At 36.5% G+C, this 21,948-nt stretch overlaps 1 protein-coding gene across 3 annotated transcripts in view; it reads left to right on the top strand.

Annotated features, from left to right (window-relative positions):
- lg08h2orf42 (linkage group 08 C2orf42 homolog) overlaps positions 1–11,512 on the top strand; it is a 112,196-nt gene extending 100,684 nt beyond the window's left edge. For 2 of the 3 annotated variants that reach the window (XR_009807764.1, XM_061907871.1), the window contains one exon: positions 11,332–11,512. The gene's annotated coding sequence lies outside the window, so the exon portion shown is untranslated. Of the gene's footprint in view, positions 1–9,178; positions 9,251–11,331 lie in introns of all 3 variants that reach the window. The other variant, XR_009807765.1, reaches the window with a different exon arrangement.
- The last annotated feature ends 10,436 nt before the right edge of the window (positions 11,513–21,948 follow it).

Here is a 21,948-nt window from a genome sequence, read left to right as displayed (position 1 = left end):
CTCACGCAAAGATTCGGTCGGCGGCATCTGAATACGATTTAGAAACACTCGACTTTTTGGCGGAGCGTCAATGTAAGTTTTATTATTTTTATAAATCGAAACAGGCGTTTCACTAATCATGACCGAATCGAACAAAGTCTTTACGCTAACGTATAAAGCTCCACCTCCTCTGCGTGTGTGTGTGTGTGTGTGTGTGTGTGTGTGTGTGTGTGTGTGTGTGAAGTGCGTGCGTGTCCACATCTCCACACGTAACATTCCCAGCCATCAATACATCGAAATCTGGAAGTTGTTTCAAACGATCGTAAACATTTAAACTATCAAATATATGGTCACATGCTGCTCAGATGACATTGCTTTCTTAAAAAAACTGAACCCTCCTCTGTTCCCTGTCAGGTCTTAACTCCACCCTCTTCCTGGTTTAACCACTCCCACCGCAGGTCTTAACTCTGCCCTCTTTCTGTTTAAAACTCCACCCTCTTCCTGGTTTAACCACTCCCACCGCAGGTCTTAACTCCACCCTCTTCCGGGTAAGCCACACCCACTTGACCTTGACATTTGAACCTGACATTTGAACCTGACCTTTAACCTTGACCTTTAACCTTGACCCCCTCATAAATCATTAACCTTTGAACTTGACCCCTCATAAATCATTGACCTTTGACCTTGAGGGTCATAAATCATTGTTTTATGGGGGGTCATAAATCACTTTTGACTAAAGGTAGGGACTTAACTTCTCTAATAACGACAGGCTGCTGTGCGTCTGGATGTAAATGTGGCAAGAAGAACGTGACAAACGGCCTCAGGAGTTGATTTACAGCGTTTAAAGACACGTCCAAGTCTAGACGTTTTCTCCTCTCCATCGTCGACATAGCGTCTCTTGTTGTTGCCGTGGTGACGACCAGAAAACAGTCGATATTGTTGAGCGACCTCAATACTTCTAGTTGGCATTGCTTTAAATTTTTAAACACTTTAAACATTTTTAAATATTTTTTTGCAACATTTCAAAATGTTTGGAATTTTTCCAACATATTTTAGCATTTTAAAAATTTCAAAATATTTTAAAATATTTTTAAAATTCAAGCATTTGAAACATTTCAAAGCATTTCAAAGTTTTAAACATATTTAAAATATTTTAAGAACATTTAAAATGTTTAAAATATTTTAAACATTTCAAACTTTTTAAAATTGTTCAGACATTTTATACATTTTAAAACATTTCAAACCTTTAAAAATATTTTAAACATTTTAAACACTTTAAACATTTTTAAATATTTTTTTTCAACATTTCAAAATGTTTGGAATTTTTCAAACATATTTTAGCATTTTAAAAATTTCAAAATATTTTAAAAGATTTTTAAAATTCGAACATTTGAAAAATTTCAAAGCATTTCAAAGTTTTAAACATATTTAAAAGATTTTAAGAAAATTTCAAATGTTTAAAATATTTTAAACATTTCAAACTTTTTAAAATTGTTCAGACATTTTATACATTTTAAAACATTTCAAACCTTTAAAAATATTTTAAACATTTTAAACACTTTAAACATTTTTAAATATTTTTTTTCAACATTTCAAAATGTTTGGAATTTTTCAAACATATTTTAGCATTGTAAAAATTTACAAATATTTTAGAATATTTTAAAATATTTTTAAAACTCGAGCATTTGAAACATTTCAAAGCATTTCAAAGTTTTAAACATATTTAAAAGATTTTAAGAACATTTAAAATGTTTAAAATATTTTAAACATTTCCAAACTTTTTAAATATGTTCAAACATTTTATACATTTTAAAACATTTCAAACCTTTAAAAATATTTAAAACATTTTATACATTATAAACATTTCAAACATTTAAAAGCATTTCAAACTTTTCAAAACTTTTTAAACTTTAAAAAATATTTTAAACATTTCCTACCTTCTAAAAAATTTCAAATATGTCTGAGGTTTCCAATATTTTAAAAATAGTAACACATTTATGATGTTTTAAACATTGCAAAGATTGGAAACATTTGAAACATTTCAGAACATTTGAAATATTTCTAACTTTTAAAAATATTTTAAACATTTCATACATTTTAAAATATTTCCTGACATTTCATAAAAAATGTTAAATTGTAAAACATTTCAAACATTTAAAACACTTTAAACATTTGAAAATATTCTTAACATTTGAAACATTTCAGAACATTTGAAACATTTCTAACTTTTTAAAATATTTTAAACATTTCATACACTTGAAAATATTTCCTAACATTTCATAAAAAATGTTCAATAGTAAAACATTTAAAACATTTAAAACACTTTAAACATTTGAAAATATTCTTAACATTTGAAACATTGTAAAACATTTGAAAACATTTTAAACATTCTGAAATATTTAAAACATTTCAAAGATTTGTAAATATTTAATTTTTTTTAAATATTTTAAACGCTTTTGAAACATTTTAAATGTTATGAAATATTTTTTAAAAGTTCAAAAGATTTTGAAACTTTTTGAAAACATCCATCCATCCATTTTCTACTGCTTGTCCAACATTTTAAAGATTTAAAAATATATTAAAAATTTAAATCTTTTGAAACATTTCAAATCATTTAAATCTTTTCAAACTTTTTAAAAATATTTCTAATATTTCCGACATTTCAAACATTTTTAAAATTGTAAAACATTTTAAATGTTTCAAACATTTTTAACATTTCAAACATTTTAATGATTATTTTTTTTATTTCAAACATTTCAAAACATTTTCAATATTTCTTACCTTTTTCATTTTTTTAAAACATTTCGGATATTTCAAACATTTTTTAAATTGAAGGACATTTCAAATGTTTCAAACATTTTCAACATTTTAAAAGATTTGAAACATTTTTAAATATTTTAAGTATTTGAAGCATTTTAAATACTTTTACAAAAAAAATCTGGCAAATCAGCTGCCAGTATTTTACCCTACAATGTTAAATAAAATTTTTAGATTTACAGTAAAATAAAAAAAATACTTTTAAATACTTTTCCAGAGCGGTTAGCTTCTTTGTTTACCTTTCCATAAACATTACTCACACTGTAGATTGAATGTTTGCCGCGTTTAGACACTCGAAGAGATGAATTCCCACAGAGGTTCCAGTGCGTGTGACGCTCAAACGAGGGAGTGAGTGACGCGTAGCTTCCAGCCGACTTCCCAACTCGTAAATCCATCAGTCAAAGTTGAAAGGCGGGCGCGGCTTTCGTGCGGTCGAGAGTCGCTGCTGTCAAGCGGCGGGAAACGCCCGCATTGTTTGGAACCAAATGAAATGTTTCCTTAGGCCTCATTAAGTCTGACTCTTAATATCTGCTTACTTCCTGTTTTAACATGTTCTAGCTACACTTCTCTTCAAACGTAATAATCACTTCTTCTTCTCTTCTTTGATGTTTTACATTAGTTTTGGCAGATACTACATATGTTGGTATCGATCCAGTACCAAGTACAAAACCCAAAACCAGTGAAGTTGTCAAGTTACGTCGGTCTGACCCCTAACGGTCCATACCGGCTCTCGAGTCCATCGATATTCGCAATTCAGAAAGCCTCTCCGAGATGTGATCTGGTACAATCCCGAACTCGCCACAGTCCGTGTTTCCGGAGCTAACCGCAGGCCGCTGCTGGCTCGCGTGCTAATCGCTAGCTATCGTCAATACTAGCATGAATATAAAAATAGTACTATGTGTAGGAGCAGACGGCGAATGGCGAGTCTTAAAAGGGGACAATGGTGTCCCTCAGCTACTGTTACACACATTCTTGTATTTCTGACCTTCTGGGGACCTGAGAAAAATACCTACCTCTTTAGGAGCACCCTTTCTAAATACATAAAGATTTTTATTCACAACATTAATAATAATATACATACAATGTAAGAATATAAAATATAAGCTTTTTGTTCATTTTACAGGGGGAGGGGGGATAATTTTTATTTGTAATTGTTCTTTAATCTTTATTATTTACTTCAAGTTAATACAGTACGTATCTACACACATATTTGTATATATCTTTTTAATTAATTTTGGCCAGAGGAGGAGCACTTCAAATTTTTCACACACACTTGTTATTTCATATGTTGGCCAGAGGGGGAGCACTTTTAAAAGCGACACACAGTCAATTTGAAAAATTCCGTCCTTTTTGGACCACCCTCATTTTGATAGATTTCATCACCAGGGGTGCAAATGAGACATTCTCTATTAGATGCAATAGTTTTCTGTATTGGGACCATAATTTATGTCCTAACTTGTTCACACCTCCTCATATGGAAGCTACTTTTCCTTGTTGGTGTCTCAAGAAGGGTATACTGTAAATACAACACACACACACATTCTTGTATTTCTGACCTTCTGGGGACCTGAGAAAAATACCTACCTCTTTAGGACCACCCTTCCTAGATATATAAATATTTGTTTTTACAACATTAATAATAATATACATACAATGTAAGAATAAAAAACATAAGCTTTTTGTTAATTTTACAGGGGGAGGGGGGATAATTTTTATTTGTAATTGTTTTTTAATCTTTATTATTTACTTAAAGTTAATACAGTACGTATCTACATACATATTTACATATATTTTTTTAAATTAAGTTTGGCCAAAGGAGGAGCACTTCAAATGTTTCACAAACACTTGTTATTTCATACGTTGGCCAGAGGGGGAGCACTTTTAAAAGCGACACACAGTCAATTTGAAAAATTCCGTCCTTTTTGGGACCACCCTCATTTTGATAGATTTCACCACCAGGGGTATAAATCAGAAATTCTCTATTAAATGCAATGGTTTTCTGTATTGGGACCATAATTTATGTCCTAACTTGTTCACACCTCCTCATATGGAAGCTACTTTTCCTTGTTGGTGTCTCAAGAAGGGTATAAATACAACACACACACACATTCTTGTATTTCTGACGTTCTGGGGACCTGAGGAAAATACCTACCTCTTTAGGACCACCCTTTCTAAATACATAAAGATTTTTATTCACAACATTAATAATAATATACATACAATGTAAGAATAAAAAATATAAACTTTTTGTTAATTTTACAGGGGGAGGGGGGATCATTTTTATTTGTAATTGTTTTTTAATCTTTATTATTTACTTCAAGTTAATACAGTACGTATCTACATACATATTTATATATATATTTTTAAATTAATTTTGGCCAAAGGAGGAGCACTTCAAATTTTTCACTCACAATTGTTATTTCATATGTGGGCCAGAGGGGGAGCACTTTTAAAAGCGACACACAGTCAATTTGAAAAATTCCGTCCTTGTTCCTCATTTTGAGAGATTTCACCACCAGGGGTATAAATCAGACATTCTCTATTAGATGCAATGGTTTTCTGTATTGGGACAATAATTTATGTCCTAACTTGTTCACACCTCCTCATATGGAAGCTACTTTTCCTTGTTGGTGTCTCAAGAAGGGTATAAATACAACACACACACACATTCTTGTATTTCTGACCTTCTGGGGACCTGAGAAAAATACCTACCTCTTTAGGACCACCCTTCCTAGATATATAAATATTTGTTTTTACAACATTAATAATAATATACATACAATGTAAGAATAAAAAATATAAACTTTTTGTTAATTTTACAGGGTGAGGGGGGATAATTTTTATTTGTAATTGTTTTTTAATCTTTATTATTTACTCAAAGTTAATACAGTACGTATCTACACACATATTTACATATATTTTTTTAAATTAAGTTTGGCCAAAGGAGGAGCACTTCAAATGTTTCACAAACACTTGTTATTTCATACGTTGGCCAGAGGGGGAGCGCTTTTAAAAGCGACACACAGTCAATTTGAAAAATTCCGTCCTTGTTGGGACCACCCTCATTTTGATAGATTTCACCACCAGGGGTATAAATCAGAAATTCTCTATTAAATGCAATGGTTTTCTGTATTGGGACCACAATTTATGTCCTAACTTGTTCACAGCTCCTCATATGGAAGCTACTTTTCCTTGTTGGTGTCTCAAGAAGGATATAAATACAACACACACACACATTCTTGTATTTCTGACGTTCTGGGGACCTGAGGAAAATACCTACCTCTTTGGGAGCACCCTTTCTAAATACATAAAGATTTTTATTCACAACATTAATAATAATATACATACAATGTAAGAATAAAAAATATAAACTTTTTGTTAATTTTACAGGGGGAGGGGGGATAATTTTTATTTGTAATTGTTTTTTAATCTTTATTATTTACTTCAAGTTAATACAGTACGTATCTACATACATATTTATATATATATTTTTAAATTAATTTTGGCCAAAGGAGGAGCACTTCAAATTTTTCACTCACAATTGTTATTTCATATGTGGGCCAGAGGGGGAGCAGTTTTAAAAGCGACACACAGTCAATTTGAAAATTCCGTCCTTTTTGGGACCACCCTCATTTTGATAGATTTCACCACCGGGGGTATAAATCAGAAATTCTCTATTAAATGCAATGGTTTTCTGTATTGGGACCATAATTTATGTCCTAACTTGTTCACACCTCCTCATATGGAAGCTACTTTTCCTTGTTGGTGTCTCAAGAAGGGTATAAATACAACACACACACACACATTCTTGTATTTCTGACCTTCTGGGGACCTGAGAAAAATGCCTACCTCTTTAGGACCACCCTTTCTAAATACATAAAGATTTTTATTCACAACATTAATAATAATATACATACAATGTAAGAATATAAAATATAAACTTTTTGTTAATTTTACAGGGGGAGGGGGGATCATTTTTATTTGTAATTGTTCTTTAATCTTTATTATTTACTTCAAGTTAATACAGTACGAATCTACATACATATTCCTATTCTTTTTTTTTTAAATTAATTTTGGCCAGAAGATGAGCACTTCAAATTTTTCACTCACAATTGTTATTTCATATGTGGGCCAGAGGGGGAGCACTTTTAAAAGAGACACACAGTCAATTTGAAAATTCCGTCCTTTTTGGGACCACCCTCATTTTGATAGATTTCACCACCAGGGGTATAAATCAGAAATTCTCTATTAGATGCAATGGTTTTCTGTATTGGGACAATAATTTATGTCCTAACTTGTTCACACCTCCTCATATGGAAGCTACTTTTCCTTTTTGGTGTCTCAAGAAGGGTATAAATACAACACACACACACATTCTTGTATATCTGACCTTCTGGGGACCTGAGAAAAATGCCTACCTCTTTAGGACCACCCTTTCTAAATACATAAAGATTTTTATTCACAACATTAATAATAATATACATACAATGTAAGAATAAAAAATATTAGCTTTTTGTTAATTTTACAGGGGGAGGGGGGATAATTTTTATTTGTAATTGTTTGTTAATCTTTATTATTTACTTCACGTTAATACAGTACGTATCTACATACGTATTTATATTTATTTTTTTTAATTAATTTTGGCCAGAGGAGGAGCAATTCAAATTTTTCACACACACTTGTTGTTTCATATGCTGGCCAGAGGGGGACCACTTTTAAAACCGACTCACAGTCAATTTGAAAAATTCCGTACTTTTTGGGACCACCCTCATTTTGATATATTTCACCACCAGGGGTATAAATCAGACATTCTCTATTAAATGCAATGGTTTTCTGTATTGGGACCATAATTTATGTCCTAATTTGTTCACACCTCCTCATATGGAAGCTACTTTTCCTTGTTGGTGTCTCAAAAAGGGTATAAATAAAACACACACACACATTCTTGTATTTCTGACGTTCTGGGGACCTGAGAAAAATACCTATCTCTTTAGGAGCACCCTTTCTAAATACATAAAAAAATTATTCACAACATTAATAATATTATACATACAATGTAAGAATAAAAAACATAAGCTTTTTGTTAATTTTACGGGGGTCGGGGGGATAATTTTTATTTGTAATTGTTTTTTTAATCTTTATTATTTACTTCAAGTTAATACAGTATGTATCTACATACATATTTATATATTTTTTTTAAATTAATTTCGGCGAGAGGAGGAGCACTTCAAATTTTTCACACACACTTGTTATTTCATATGTTGGCCAGAGGGGGAGCACTTTTAAAAGCAACACACAGTCAATTTGAAAAATTCCGTCCTTTTTGGGACCACCCTCATTTTGATAGATTTCACCACCAGGGGTGCAAATGAGACATACTCTATTAGATGTTATGGTTTTCCCTATTGGGACCGTGATTTATGTCCTCACTTGTTCACACCTCCTCATGTGGAAGGTACTTTTCCTTCTTGATGTGTCAAGGAAGGAAGAAATACCAACACACACACACACACACACACACACACACACACACTCTTGTATTTCCTACCTTCTTGAGACCTCCGAAAAAATGCCTACCTCTTTAGGACCACCTTTCTAGATATAAAAAGATTTGTATTTACAACATTAATAATATATACTGTTTTTTATTTTTGGTTTGTAATTGGTTTTATTGCCCATTATTTACTTCATTGTTACAGTTTGTCACTATATACACAAGGGGGCGCATTTCAATTTCTTACACACACTTGTTATTTCATATGTTGACCAGAGGGGATGCACTTTTAAAAGCAACACACAGTCAATTTGAACATGTTTGATAGATTTTACCACCAGGGGTGCAAATGAGACATTCTCTATTAGATACGATGGTTTCCCCTATTGGGACCATGATTTATGTCCTCACTTGTTCACCGGTCCTCACTTTTCCGTGCTGATGTGTTATGAAATCCGCTGCCCGGATCATAGTATGATTTAAATTGTTGAGTCCTTTTGTGTTTTCTATTGGTTTTGGACTCCTTCAGTTCCTGTTTGTGCACCTCTCAGTTGGTTTCCATAGTTACTCATCATTTCCACCTGCCGCCTGTTCCGGACGTGCGCCTGTTTTGTGATTACTGTCATTATTTAAGCCTGCCTTCTCCAGCTTCGTAGTTAGTTTTCATACAACAAGTAACGACTTCTGTTTTCCTGCTCGCTGCCTGCTAGCTTCCACGCTAGGCCCTTTTGTTTTTGCTAGCTTCCATGCTAAGCTCCTTTTTTTTTTCTAGCTCTCATGCTAGCTCTTTTAGTTCTTTGTCTTAAGTGCTATACGTACGTTTTTCTTTGTTCTGACTGATTTATTTTTTAATAAATAATTTTTCCTACTTGCACGCTGTGTCCGAAGCCCGCCTGCATCCCTGGGAGAACGAAACCCGCATCACGATGCGACCGGGTCGTTACATGATGTCTCTAGAAGGTCAGAAAACAAGAACACACACACACACACACATTGAACTTTGCACCTCGGCAGCCGCCAACGAAGCTGACAAGCCAAATTATACCTGCCGTGCTGGTGGATTGACAGGCGAGGCGGCGAGATCAGAGACTGAGGAGTCAGGGCTCGGCCTCCAGACGCGTCTGTCAACACTTTGCGATGACTTTACGGATGTTTCCTTCTGCTTCTCTGGCCGTGGACTGCGCCGGTTGCCGCCCCAGCAACATTCTTGTCGGAGTCAAACGTTTGAAGCCGGCCGGGCTCATTATCCCGTGGTGAAGTCCTCATTGAGGTGACATGTTTGATGGCACCTGTTCATCTTGTCTGGGACAGCCGCCTCATTTGCATTCCCCGACTTCTGACAGGTGCGCGTGTTGTACGCCAAACCTTTTAGCAGATGTTCCCGTTTGGCTTGCTCGCTTCTTTGAGTCGACAAAACGCTCTTGACGTTTTGACAAAAACAGTCTGGAAATAAGGCGGGGTTTTTTTTTGTCGTATTTCCATTCATTTAAAATCCCCAAAAAAGAAAAACATTTTCCTTTACTGTGGTCGTATAAAATTGTCACTTTGCCAAAACTCCATGAAGAAAGAAACATGGTGTTGTTTGGATTGTTCTTCTAAGCAACGACAACGTTTTTAATTTGATGTTGCTGCTAAAGTGTTGTGCGATAGAGACAAAAATTCATGATCAGTCATTCTATATCCTGGTAATGATATATATATATATATATATATATTGCCACGACTTGGACTTGGACGTGGATTGTTTTCCCGTGGTGCCAAGCGAATGGAGTGGAAACGGCGTGAAGGTAGTGACAATTTTTTATTTTAACACTAACTAAAAACAGGAACAAATAAAAAAGCGCTCACAATGGAGGTACAAAAACTTGGCTATGGGAACAAACAAAAACTTTCACAAAGGCAATTAACTATAAACACGAAACAAAACACTTGCACCGTGGCATGAATAATGAGAAAACTTACTTGGAACAAAACGAGAACGGGACATAGGTCATTGGCATAGATTACAAGGTGTATAGCAGGTGATCGAGGGTGTGAAGGAGCTGATGTTGCCAGAATGAACAACAGAAACAGACAGGCTTAAATAATACTGTGGTGATTAGTGAAAACAGGTGTGAGACATGAGGACCGGGGCGTGACATGAGTGCAAGGTGAAAACGAATGAGTTGCTATGGTAACAAAACAAACCAGGAAGTGCAAACACAGGAACTGAGTGTCCAAAAAACAAAACCGAACATGACTAAAACAAAACATGAACACACAGACATGACGTATGTATGTATATATATATATATATATATATATATATATATATATATATATATATATATATACATATGTATACATATATATATATATATATATATATATATATATATATATACATATGTATACATATATATACATATGTATACATATATATACATATGTATACATATATATATGTATATATATATATATACATATGTATACATATATATATATATATGTATATATATATATATATATATATATGTATATATATATATATATATATATGTGTATATATATATATATATATATATATATATATATATATATATATATATATATATATATATGTATATATATATATATATATATGTATATATATATATATATATATATATATATGTATATGTAGTATCATTTTGAATAAATTACAAAAAAATGTGATGGATAAAAGTCATATTTCATACAGGACAAGATCATTGAAAAAGAGCAATATTTAAAAAATGATAGAATAGAGAAGAGAATAGAGAGAGAATGATTTCTATGTGATATTACAGTATATATATTGTAATATCGTACAGCACAAATATGCATAGCACACGTAAACATGTTACATAGAATCAACAAAACTTGCAACAGAGGGAAGGTAGTGGGGCCGGCGTCTGTATAAGTGCTAGTTAGCCGTCCATCGCCCATAAGGGACTCAAGCGCCGATAGCCATTTTCGGGTGAACTTGTAACGTTTTGTACTCTAACTACCTTTTTACTCTTTGGTTTTTTCTTAACTTTTAGCATTTTGTCGACGTCCGAGTCATCCGTCAACAAACGTCAAAGTTGAGGCTTTGACTTATTTTGCCGGCGTGGCCCGAAAGCTGCCGGAGCTGGGAACAGCTGCCCGTGGTCGTGCGAGGAGCAGGCGGAGGGAAAGTGACGATGACGTCGACCGATTCAAGCGGGAAAATGTCCGAGTGGGAACAGGCGGGTGTTGTTGACACAGGAAGTAGAATAATCATGTTGAGGTTTGTAAATACCTCCTAAATACTTCTGTGCTTCTGCTGCAGGACTGACCTGAGTACTGGGTGCACCCCCCCCCCCCCACCCCCGCACCCCCTAAACTCCCCCCTCGAGAGCTGCATTCCTGCAGAGTTCAAATGTTGCGCTAGAAAAATAAATGACCTGAGAGGGAAAGCAGCTTCAAAGCAGCAGGAAGCAACTTCGTGGAGAGGTCACACGCTACAGGAGGTAACACACACACACACACACACACACACACACACACACACACACACACACACACACACACACACACACACACAGCAAAATATGAAAAATCATATTGAAAGCAGATTTGCACTCGGCCTCAACCACAAATGTCACTTCACATTAATAATTATACATAAATATACATACATACATACATACATACATACATACATAAATACATACAGTATATTTACATTATAATGATACATACATACTGCATATTTACAATATACGTACATATATACATACATACATAAATACATACAGTATATAATTATAGGGACGGCGTGGTGCAGTGGGAGAGTGGCCGTGCGGAACCCGAGGGTCCCTGGTTCAAATCCCACCTAGTACCAACCTCGTCACGTCCGTTGTGTCCTGAGCAAGACACTTCACCCTTGCTCCTGATGGGTGCTGGTTAGCGCCTTGCATGGCAGCTCCCTCCATCAGCGTGTGAATGTGTGTGTTAATGGGTAAATGTGGAAGTAGTGTCAAAGCGCTTTGAGTACCTTGAAGGTAGAAAAGCGCTATACAAGTACAACCCCTTTATTTAATGATACATACATAATGTAAATTTACAATATAGTGAGACATACATACTGTATATATACATTATACGTACGTACATACATACATACATACATACATACATACATACATAAATACATACAGTATATTTACATTATAGTGAGACATACATACTGTATATATACATTATACGTACATACATACATACATACATACATACATACATACATACATACATAAATACATACAGTATATTTACATTATAATGATACATACATACTGTATGTATACATTATACGTACGTACGTACGTACATACATAAATACATACTGTATATTTACAATGTAGTGAGACATACATACAGTATATATACATTATACGTACATACATACATACATACATACATACATACATACATTAATACATACAGTATATTTACATTATAATGATACATACATACTGTATATTTACATTATAGTGATACATACATACAGTATATTTACATTATACGTACATACATACATACATACATAAATACATACTGTATATTTACAATGTAGTGAGACATACATACAGTATATATACATTATACGTACATACCACTTCCCGAAGACAGCTGGCACCCCACTCGGCGACGGAAAGTTTCTGTGGGTATGGCTTCCTGCGCTTCGTGCACTTTACTCATGGATAGGTTGGCTTTGCTAGAGAGCCGTGTCCGCCAGTTAGAGCAGTGTAATTTCGTAACTTTAGATGTTGCGGACACATCTGCTAGCGTTAGCTGTAGCGAGCCAACTAGCCCAGCTTGTAGCAGCCCTAATCGGCCTACAAGCTACGGTGTACCGGTTGAGACGCATAATAGATTTAGCCCTTTAGCTAGTCCTACACCCCAGTCTACCGGGCACCACACTTTAGTCATAGGGGACTCCATCACCCGAAACATAAAGCTTAGCAAACCAGCCACAATTAAGTGTATTCCCGGGGGCAGAGCACCTGACATTGAAGCTAATCTTAGGGAGCTAACTCGCAACATGTCTAGTAAACACGTACGAAAGGCTAACCGCACCACTAGTTATGCGAATATAGTAATACACGTTGGCTCCAATGACGTTAGGATGAGACAATCAGAGATTACAAAGAGAAACATAGCCAGGGCTTGTAATCTCGCCAGAAAGATGTCCAGGCATCGAGTAATTGTCTCTGGCCCCCTGCCTGGGAGAGGCAATGATGAGAGATATAGCAGATTAGTCTCTCTTAACAGGTGGCTGGATAGCTTCTGCAGACAACAGGGATTTACGTTTATTGATAATTGGCCCTCTTTCTGGGGAAAACCTGGCTTGCTGAGGAGAGACGGCCTTCACCCTAACCAGGAAGGCGCTATCCTCTTGTCTCGGAACATAGACTTCGCATTGAGCCACATTTGACTAACTGCACTAGAGCAAGCCCGGTCACAGGCAATTACAGAGCCTGCTAGCCTGGGTATGGAGTCAGTTAAGTTAGAACTAGCCAGCGCCAGGCTGGATGATCCCTGTACACATAGCAATTTTCGTAGAATAATACACAACTCACAAAATGTTTTTTCTACTGTGTCTATGACTACGTCAGAGTTAGACATGCGTTCTACTGAGGTGGCAAATTATGATGCGTTCAGTTTATCGCAGCGCCAAGTAGACAATCTGAAAATTCCCGTCATATCAATTCCTAGATATGGTCGTAATTATTTTAAGTACACTGCGCATAATAAACGCAACATTATTAATATTGCTACGACGGATAATTTCATCAACAACTCCTTAAAACAGCCTACTACCTATAATATGGGCTTTCTAAACATCAGATCTTTGTCTCCCAAAACGTTGTTAGTCAATGAGGTCATTAGAGACAACAACCTTAACGTCATCGGTCTTAGCGAAACCTGGCTTAAACCAGACGACTTTTTTGCGATAAACGAGGCATCCCCTCCTAACTTTACACATGCGCATATTGCCCGTCACCTCAAAAGGGGAGGGGGTGTCGCACTAATATACAACGAAAACTTTAACTTTAGTCCTAACTTAAATAATAAATATAAATCGTTTGAGATGCTTTCTATGAAGTCTGCCACACCTCTGCCTCTGTGCCTGGCCGTTATCTACCGCCCCCCAGGGCCCTATTCGGACTTTATTAGTGAATTCTCAGAGTTTGTTGCTGATCTAGTGACGCACGCCGATAATATAATTATAATGGGGGACTTTAATATCCATATGAATACCCCATTGGACCCACCGTGCGTGGCGCTCCAGACTATAATTGATAGCTGTGGTCTTACACAAATAATAAATGAACCGACGCATCGCAGCGGCAATACGATAGACCTAGTGCTTGTCAGAGGTATCACCGTCTCCAAAGTTATGATACTCCCGTATACTAAAGTAATGTCCGATCATTACCTTATAAAATTCGAATTTCAGACTCATGTTCGGCAAGCTAATAAGAATAATAACTGCTATAGCAGCCGCAACATTAATGCTGCCACAACGACGACTCTTGCGGACCTACTGCCCTCGGTAATGGCACCGTTCCCAAAGTATGTGGGCTCTATTGATAACCTCACTAACAACTTTAACAACGCCCTGCGCGAAACCATTGATAGTATAGCACCGCTGAAGTTAAAAAAGGCTCCAAAAAGGCGTACGCCATGGTTTACTGAAGAAACTAGAGCTCAGAAATTATTATGTAGAAAGCTGGAACGCAAATGGCGCACGACTAAACTTGAGGTGCACCATCAAGCATGGAGTGATAGTTTAATAACTTATAAACGCATGCTTACCTTAGCTAAAACTAATTATTACTCAAATCTCATCCGCATTAATAAAAACGATCCAAAATTTTTGTTTAGTACAGTAGCATCGCTAACCCAACAAGGGACTCCTTCCAGTAGCTCCACTCATTCGGCAGATGACTTTATGAAGTTCTTTAATAAGAAAATTGAACTTATTAGAAAGGAGATTAAAGACAATGCGTCCCAGCTACAACGGGGTTATAGTAACACAGATACGATTGTATATACGGCGGATACTGCAAATATCCAAAATAGTTTCCCTCGTTTTGATGAAATAACATTAGAAGGATTGTTACAACGTGTAAATGGGATAAAACAAACAACATGTTTACTTGACCCACTTCCTGGGAAACTTATCAAGGAGCTTTTTGTATTATTAGGTCCATCAGTGCTAAATATTATAAACTTATCACTTTCCTCGGGCACTGTTCCCGTTGCATTCAAAAAAGCGGTTATTCATCCTCTCCTTAAAAGACCTAACCTCGATCCTGACCTCATGGTAAACTACCGACCGGTGTCTCACCTTCCCTTTATTTCGAAAATCCTCGAAAAAATTGTTGCAGAGCAGCTAAATGAGCACTTAGCGTTTAACAATCTATGTGAAACCTTTAAATCCGGTTTCAGGGCAAATCACTCGACTGAGACAGCCCTCGCAAAATTGACTAATGATCTATTGCTAACGATGGACTCTGATGCGTCATATATGTTGCTGCTCCTCGATCTTAGCGCTGCTTTCGATACCGTCGATCATAATATTTTATTAGAGCGTATCAAAATACGAATTGGTATGTCAGACTCAGCCCTGTCATGGTTTAACTCTTATCTTACTGATAGGATGCAGTGCGTCTCCTATAACAGTGTGACTTCGGACTATGTTAAGGTAACGTGTGGAGTTCCCCAGGGTTCGGTCCTTGGCCCTGTACTGTTCAGCATCTACATGCTGCCGCTAGGTGACGTCATACGCAAATACGGTATTAGCTTTCACTGTTATGCTGATGACACCCAACTTTACATGCCCCTAAAGCTGACCAACATGCCGGACTGTAGTCAGTTGGAAGCGTGTCTTAATGGATGTCCGCTAACTTTTTGCAACTTAAGGCCAAAAAAACGGAAATGCTGATTATCGGTCCTGCTAGACACCGACCTCTATTTAATAATACAACTTTAACATTTGACAACCAAATAATAAAACAAGGTGACTCTGTAAAAAATCTGGGTATTATCTTCGACCCAACTCTCTCCTTTGAGTCACACATTAAAAGCGTTACTAAAACGGCCTTCTTTCATCTCCGTAATATCGCTAAAATTCGCTCCATTTTGTCCACTAAAGACGCCGAGATCATTATCCATGCGTTTGTTACGTCTCGTCTCGATTACTGTAACGTATTATTTTCGGGTCTCCCCATGTCTAGCATTAAAAGATTACAGTTGGTACAAAATGCGGCTGCTAGACTTTTGACAAGAACAAGAAAGTTTGATCATATTACGCCTGTACTGGCTCACCTGCACTGGCTTCCTGTGCACTTAAGATGTGACTTTAAGGTTTTACTACTTACGTATAAAATACTACACGGTCTAGCTCCAGCCTATCTTGCCGATTGTATTGTACCGTATGTCCCGGCAAGAAATCTGCGTTCAAAAGACTCCGGCTTATTAGTGATTCCTAGAGCTCAAAAAAAGTCTGCGGGCTATAGAGCGTTTTCCGTTCGGGCTCCAGTACTCTGGAATGCCCTCCCGGTAACAGTTCGAGATGCTACCTCAGTAGAAGCATTTAAGTCTCATCTTAAAACTCATTTGTATACTCTAGCCTTTAAATAGACCTCCTTTTTAGACCAGTTGATCTGCCGCTTCTTTTCTTTCTCCTATGTCCCTCCCTCCCTTGTGGAGGGGGTCCGGTCCGATGACCATGGATGAAGTACTGACTGTCCAGAGTCGAGACCCAGGATGGACTGCTCGTCGGGACCCAGGATGGACCGCTCGCCTGTATCGGTTGGGGACATCTCTACGCTGCTGATCCGCTTCAGATGGTTTCCTGTGGACGGGACTCTCGCTGCTGTCTTGGAGCCACTATGGATTGAACTTTCACAGTATCATGTTGGACCCGCTCGACATCCATTGCTTTCGGTCCCCTAGAGGGGGGGGGTTGCCCACATCTGAGGTCCTCTCCAAGGTTTCTCATAGTCAGCATTGTCGCTGGCGTCCCACTGAATGTGAATTCTCCCTGCCCACTGGGTGTGAGTTTTCCTTGCCCTTTTGTGGGTTCTTCCGAGGATGTTGTAGTCGTAATGATTTGTGCAGTCCTTTGAGACATTTGTGATTTGGGGCTATATAAATAAACATTGATTGATTGATACATACATACATACATATATAAATACATACTGTATATTTACAATGTAGTGAGACATACATACAGTATATATACATTATACGTACATGCATACATACATATATACATAAATACAGACAGTATATTTACATTATAATGATACATACATACTGTATATTTACAATATAGTGAGACATACATACAGTATATATACATTATACGTACGTACATACGTACATACATACATACATACATACATACATAAATACATACAGTATATTTACATTATAATGATACATACATACTGTATATATATACATTATACGTACGTACGTACATACAGTATATTTACATTATACGTACATACATACATACATACATACATACATAAATACATACTGTATATTTACAATGTAGTGAGACATACATACAGTATATATACATTATACGTACATACATACATACATACATAAATACATACTGTATATTTACAATGTAGTGAGACATACATACTGTATATATACATTATACGTACGTACATACATACATACATACATACATACATACATACATACATAAATACAGACAGTATATTTACATTATAATGATACATACATACTGTATATTTACAATGTAGTGAGACATACATACAGTATATACACATTATACGTACATACATACATACATACATACATACATAAATACATACAGTATATTTACATTATAATGATACATACATACTGTATATATATATATTATACGTACGTACATACATACATAAATACATACTGTATATTTACAATGTAGTGAGACATACATACAGTATATACACATTATACGTACATACATACATACATACATACATACATAAATACATACAGTATATTTACATTATAATGATACATACATACTGTATATTTACAATATAGTGAGACATACATACAGTATATATACATTATACGTACATACATACATAAATACATACTGTATATTTACAATGTAGTGAGACATACATACAGTATATATACATTATATGTACATACATACATACATACATAAATACATACTGTATATTTACAATGTAGTGAGACATACATACAGTATATACACATTATACGTATGTACGTACATACATACATACATACATACATAAATACATACAGTATATTTACATTATAATGATAAATACATACAGTATATTTACATTATAATGATAAATACATACTGTATGTTTACAATATAGTGAAACATACATACAGTATATGTACATTATACATACATACATAAATACATACTGTATATTTACAATGTAGTGAGACATACATACAGTATATATACATTATACGTACGTACATACATACATACATACATACATACATACATACATACATACATACATACATAAATACAGACAGTATATTTACATTATAATGATACATACATACTGTATATTTACAATATAGTGAGACATACATACAGTATATATACATTATACGTACATACATACATACATACATACATACATACATAAATACAGACAGTATATTTACATTATAATGATACATACATACTGTATATTTACAATATAGTGAGACATACATACAGTATATATACATTATACGTACATACATACATACATACAGTATATTTACATTATACGTACATACATACATACATACATATATACGTACTGTATGTTTACATTATAATGATACATACATACTGTATATTTACATCAACTCACTTTACTTTGGTATGGCCCTGCAGGCTCGCACCTGCGACACCAGCTGGGTTATTTTCTGATGATTTCTTTCTTTAATTGAACGAACATCATCCACTTCTTCTCGGCCAAATGCGAAGTCTTTTTTCGTTCTCTGCCGCATCCAATTTAGTTGCGTTTTATTGTTGTTATCGACGTGCTAGACCGACAGGAAGTCGCGCAGCAACAAAATAAATGTCAGACCAATCACACGTGGACTAACTCTTCCTCCTCGTCGGCCACGTTTTCTTTCTTCTGTTCGAGGAAAGAAAAATAAAAGCACAAAAAAAAAGCCACGAGGCTTTGCTTTCTCCGTCAGTGGCCCTCGGCACTTTGCTTCTCTGCCAAGTGCAATAACTCCTCTCTTTCGTTACCCCCGACATATTTTTAGCCTATCGCTATTTTTCATTGTCAAGCGGAGTCTTTTGAAGAGGTTTTTTTTTTTTCGAATATTAAATTTCCTTCTGGAGCTCGCCTGCAGCTGGAGTCTTTTTTTTTTTTCTTCTCTTCCAAGGCACTTATTCAGTGTGCGGGGCCACTTGATCAACGTGATGTGGGACTTCACAACTGTTTAGTGTCACCAGGCCACCGACACTTCTTGGGGAGGACTCAGACAGCAGCACTCGTGCCCTTCCTCGGTTTTGCTCAGCAGTCCCAATAAGAATAAGAATCTGTTCCAAACACTCCGAAAAAAATATCAACACAAAACATCGTTTGGCATGAAAAATTCTACTTTTGCATGCAGAAAAGAAACATGAATACAGAAAGGATAATTTTGTAGGGCGCACGAAAGCCATTTAGGTATTTATACATATATATATATATGTATATAGACAAAAAAGTATTTAGTCAGCCAGCGATTGTGCAAGTTCTCCCACTTAAAATAATGACAGAGGTCTGTAATTTTCATCATAGGTACACTTCAACTGTGAGAGACAGAATGTGAAAAAAAAATCCAGGAATTCACATTGTAGGAATTTTAAAGAATTTATTTGTAAATGATGGAAGGAGGCTTTGGCTCAAAATCTCACGATACATGGCCCCATTCATTCTTTCTTCAACACGGATCAGTCGTCCTGTCCCCTTAGCAGAAAAACAGCCCCAAAGCATGTTATTTCCACCCCCATGCTTCACAGTAGGTATGGTGTTCTTGGGATGCAACTCAGTATTCTTCTTCCTCCAAACACCACAAGTTGAGTTTATACCAAAAAGTTCTATTATGGTTTCATCTGCCCACATGACATTCCCCCATGTGCTTCAGACGGGCCTGGACATGCACTGGCTTAAGCGGGGGGACACGTCTGGCACTGCAGGATTTGATTCCCTCTCGGCGTAGTGTGTTACTGATGGTAACCTTTGTTACTGCGGTCCCAGCTCTCTGCAGGTCATTCACCAGGTCCCCCCGTGTGGTCCTGGGATTTTTGCTCACTGTTCTCATAATCATTTTGACCCCACGGGATGAGATCTTGCATGGAGCCCCAGATCGAGGGAGATTATCAGTGGTCTTGTATGTCTTCCATTTTCTGATAATTGCTCCCACAGTTGATTTTTTCACTCCAAGCTGCTTACCTATTATAGATTCACTCTTCCCAGTCCGGTGCAGGTCTACAATTATTTTCCTGGTGTCCTTCGACAGCTCTTTGGTCTTGGCCATAGTGGAGTTTGGAGTCTGACTGTTTGAGGCTGTGGACAGGTGTCTTTTATACAGATAACGAGTTCAAACAGGTTCTATTAATACAGGTAACGAGTGGAAGACAGAAGAGCTTCTTAAAGAAGAAGTTACAGGTCTGTGAGAGCCAGAGAACTTCCTTGTTTGAAGTGACCAAATACTTATTTTCCACCATAATTTACCAATAAATTCTTTAAAATTCCTACAATGTGAATTCCTGGATTTTTTTTCACATTCTGTCTCTCACAGTTGAAGTGTACCTATGATGAAAATTACAGACCTCTGTCATCATTTTAAGTGGGAGAACTTGCACAATCGCTGGCTGACTAAATACTTTTTTGCCCCACTGTACATATCGATCAATCAATCAATCAATGTTTACTTATATAGCCCTAAATCACTAGTGTCTCAAAGGGCTGCACAAATCATTACGACATCCTCAGTAGGCCCACATAAGGGCAAGAAAAACTCACACCCAGTGGGACGTCGGTGACAATGATGACTATGAGAACCTTGGAGAGGACCACATATGTGGGCAACACCCCCCCCCCCTCCCCCACTCTAGGGGACCGAAAGCAATGGATGTCGAGCGGGTCTAACATGATACTGTGAAAGTTCAATCCATAATGGATCAAACACAGCCACGAGAGTCCAGTCCAAAGCGGATCCAACACAGCCACGAGAGTCCAGTCCAAAGCGGATCCAACACAGCAGTGAGAGTCCCGTCCACAGTGGAGCCAGCAGGAAACCATCCCAAGCGGAGGCGGATCAGCAGCGCAGAGATGTCCCAAGCCGATACACAGGGGAGCGGTCCATCCTGGGTCCCGAATCTGGACGAGCGGTCCATACTGAGTCCGACTCTGGACCAGCGGTCCATCCTGGGTCCCGACTCTGGACGAGCGGTCCATCCTGGGTCCCGACTCTGGACAAGCGGTCCATCCTCGGTCCCGACTCTGGTTGAGCGGTCCATCCTGGGTCCCGACTCTGGACCAGTGGTCCATACTGAGTCTCGACTCTGGACGAGCGGTCCATCCTGGGTCCCGACT

This window comes from Nerophis ophidion, linkage group LG08 (genome assembly GCF_033978795.1).
Source record: "Nerophis ophidion isolate RoL-2023_Sa linkage group LG08, RoL_Noph_v1.0, whole genome shotgun sequence".
Classification (NCBI taxonomy): domain Eukaryota; kingdom Metazoa; phylum Chordata; class Actinopteri; order Syngnathiformes; family Syngnathidae; genus Nerophis; species Nerophis ophidion.
Note: the sequence above shows the minus strand (reverse complement) of the source record. Positions and strands in the feature narration are given on the sequence as shown.